Raw genomic sequence first — 3,947 nt, 5'->3', positions numbered from 1 at the left:
TTTGATGTATTGTATTGATATATACTTGCTTTTAATTTTGGTATAGATATCATGGTGGCCTCGACGGCCCAATCAGGACTTCTGTACTAGTTATCTATTTATTTATATGATCTCCTGGGAGTAGCTGTTTCTTTTATAGATCAGTTAACAGGGGCCTTGCCGGCCGATGACTTAGTTTTAAGCCGAGATATACTTGTTTGATTTCTTGATTGCGTGTGGCTGCCATGCGCTAGTAGCAAATGGTTCAGCAGGGTCGGCTCGGGCCTGAGTTTTGGCATTAGGAGCCAGTTGCGTCCCTCGAGTTTGGGGCGTGACAGAAATAAAATATTACTCCCTCCATTCGATCTATTTTAATTGTCATTTTAGTTTAAGTTATTATTATTTTAGAAATTCAAAATGAGAGTTGATTATTATTTTCAACTATTTCCTTAATATTAATAAGAATACTGCACTTTGTATTTATTGTTTTCTTACCCTTTGTTTGGATAGTTATTTCATATTTTTTCATAATGTATCACATTGTATTGAGATTGTGTTGTATTGTATTGTACTATATTGTTTTAATGAATATAATATTTTGAACAAATTTGTATTGTTCTATGTCGTTACATAATGTCATGTGTCCATAATTTGTATGATAAACTACAAAAAAACGTCCATAATTTGCATGATAAACTACAAGAAAACTAGGATACGAGGTAAAACTATGAGAATGTTGGATAAAAGATAAAAGAGAATTAATAAATATTAAGTAAAGACAAAATGAGATGAGAATATTAAGGTAACAACACAATCACACCAAATGGATTGTTACACAAAATGGATCTTTTCTTCTTACCTAACGATTGTAACAATAAAAAAAAAGATTATATTTAAACAAACAATACAATAAAATAACTAAAAATACAACAAAACGTGTAACAACTATTCAAACAAGATGCTAATGAACGTGAAATGAATTAAAACGAGATAAAATGGAATAGAGAGTATTGTCAATTGAAAAAACTAGTTAATAGTATTGCTATAACACACGCCCAGTGGGACTCGAACCCACAATCGCTTGATTAGAAGTCAAGCGCCTTATCCATTAGGCCATGGGCGCTATTGTGACGATTACCGGTCATTATTTAATATATAGCATTATTGGTTTTACCATTCCATATTTGCACTTGGCTGGACTAATTATATGAATAATGTCAAGTTAATTGACTTAAAATTTCTAATAAAAAGTGCTTAAAACAATAAAGTTAATTTTCTATACAGGTATAACAATATCAGGGTGATGGAATTGTATGATTTATATTTGCAAGGTAGTTTGATTTGGGGAAAAAGCATAAATTTTCTTTTGAACTTGTCACGAAAAGTCAATTACACACTCAAATTATCATAGTGACCTATTACACACCTATACTATTCAATAATGAATTTTCTTACTCCCTAAAATTGACGTGACAAAAAAATAAAACAAAAATAAAAAATAAGCGTGTCAGTTTGAAATTAAAGTAAAAAAAAAAGTTAGAATCCTCTTTTCCACCCCACCCCACACATCTTCTTTTTCAAAACCCACCCATTGTCCTCTTCTTCTTCATTCTTTATTTTCATCACATTTCTTTATTTTTTATCACAATCTTAAAGCACAATTTTTTTAATTCGCAATTAGGTTAATTCACATAGATTTGTTAGTGAATAATTGTATTTTATCTAGAAAATTTTTGATGGATTGTTTCTATCTTTTTCATTTTTTTTTACTTTATTAAAGAATTTTTGGTTGTTATTCAATTTTTGGGTTTGGTGGTGATGGGTGACAAACATTAAAAGAGATAATTGAAGGTGGTGAAGAAGAAAAAATCGATATTGATAATGGTGGTGGTGATATTTGGTGTTGGGTGACAAAGAAGAAGAAGAATTGAAGGTGATATAGTGGTGGTGAAGAACAAAATCAATAGTAAAGGTGGGGCTGGCTATGATTTTCCGATGAAATGAGAATTGAAAATAGGTGGGATTAGTGATGAAGAAGATATAATTATTAGAGAATTAAAACAATTAATTAGAGATTAGTTAGAGTTAAATATAATTAACAAAAGAAAACTTAATTAATAAAGAAAAGAAAATAAAAAATTATAATTTATGACATGACGATGATATAGAGCTGATGTGGCAGCAAATGTAATACGCCACATAATGTGAGAGTGGTATTACACGTCTCAGGGTGATAATAAATTCACTTTTGAGTAGTTAAGGTGTGTAATCGGTCACTATGATAATTTAAGCGTGTAACTGACTTTTCCGAACAAATTCAGGGGAATCTATGTATTTTCCCTTCACAAACAAGTTACATAGATTATAATATTGATATTATAATACATAGATTAAATAACAAGAAGATTATTCGGCGGATACTTTTCTAATGATAGTATGAGAGACACGGTGATTCGAGGTAGAGGCTAGCAAAACCTTTGGCTTTTAGGCTTTCAAAAATTTATTAGTGAATTTTATGATTTTATTTTTTACTTAAAATAATATTAAGAATTATCAAAAAAATTACAAAACCTTTATTTAAAGATAAAGAAAGAAAACTGACCTAGTCTTGAAAAATAAAAATATTTTAGAACATTTAATTAAAGTAATCAAATTTTCCTATTAGTTAAAAATGGTTTTACAACAAAATCCTAAGTAATGTATTGCAAACACATGAGTTGAATTCAGGAACAAGACAAGGCTATTAAAAGCTCTTGTGTGATAAGGCAAGGAAACAAATTATGCTTAATCAACTTGAGCTTATATGGACGACGTATTTTGTCATACATGATAAAAAATTATTAAACATTCAGCCAAATTGAGTGGACAACATATGAAAAAGGAGAAATGGTGGTGTGGTCATACAGGGAAACAAATTCGGGGAACACTAGTTTAAGAGAGACTTGAGGATCAAGAAGATATTGAGTCGAATCTTGCATAATTCAATTTTTTTCTGATGGCATATGTATTTATTTTTATGTATATAATATATTAAAAATCTAGAATCCCTTTGGATAAAACAATTAATGGTTCAAATCAAATTTACGGTGATGTCTCAAATCACTAACAACTAGCCACTATAAAAGCCTCTTATAATCTTGGAGAACCACATTCCTATCCAAAAGAAGAAGAAAAATGCCCATAACACAGTGCTGGGAGAACCACATATTCCTATCCAAAAGAAGAGAAAAATGTTTGCAGCACAATACTCATTTTTTCCCTTTAATTCTATGTAGAAACCTATGGATTGGCGATTTTTTTCTAGAAACTAGGGGTGTATAAAATCGAACCAAAAATCGAATGAAACAATAAATCAAGTCAAATCGAAAAAAAATCCCAACTAGTTGGTTGGTTTGGTATTGGAAAAACAATCCGACTATGTTTGGATTGGTTTGGTTTAACTAAAAAAAATTAACCCGAGACCAAACCAACCCGACTTTATATATGTAATTTTAAAATTTTATTTTATACATAAAAATGTTTACTTTGATATAATTTTAAAATATTTCTTATACTATTTCATAGTTTTTATCTTTTAATATATTATTTCAAGTTTAAAACTTAGAATTCGGAATGGTCCAATAAAGATTATAGTTCATAGATGTTGATAATTATAATAAAACTTAAATCAAAATCAAATTAATACTAATGCAAAAAGAAAATCAATTCAACACTAAGAATGACAATAATATTGAATATTTGTTCTTTAGTTTTACATTGGTTTAGACAATTAAAATACATAATCTAATTTTAATTTTCCTTAAATATTTAGTAATGTAACTAATACTTATTAAACTTATTTTAGCATGATTTAGTACTTTTAAATTATGATCATTTTCATTATGACTTTGCAATATTTATTTTATATGATGATTTCATTATTATTTTTTATTGAATATTTTAGTGTCATCACTCATCTCATATTTTGT

General features: G+C 28.6%; 1 non-coding gene across 1 annotated transcript; it reads right to left on the bottom strand.

The window, feature by feature from the left end:
• Positions 1-1,029: 1,029 nt before the first annotated feature.
• Positions 1,030-1,102, bottom strand: TRNAR-UCU (transfer RNA arginine (anticodon UCU)). The gene has a single exon. It is a non-coding gene; the product is annotated as a tRNA-Arg (tRNA).
• Between the last annotated feature and the right edge of the window lie 2,845 nt (positions 1,103-3,947).

This window comes from Solanum tuberosum, unplaced genomic scaffold, assembly GCF_000226075.1.
Source record: "Solanum tuberosum cultivar DM 1-3 516 R44 unplaced genomic scaffold, SolTub_3.0 scf00368, whole genome shotgun sequence".
Taxonomy (NCBI): domain Eukaryota; kingdom Viridiplantae; phylum Streptophyta; class Magnoliopsida; order Solanales; family Solanaceae; genus Solanum; species Solanum tuberosum.
Note: the sequence above shows the minus strand (reverse complement) of the source record. Positions and strands in the feature narration are given on the sequence as shown.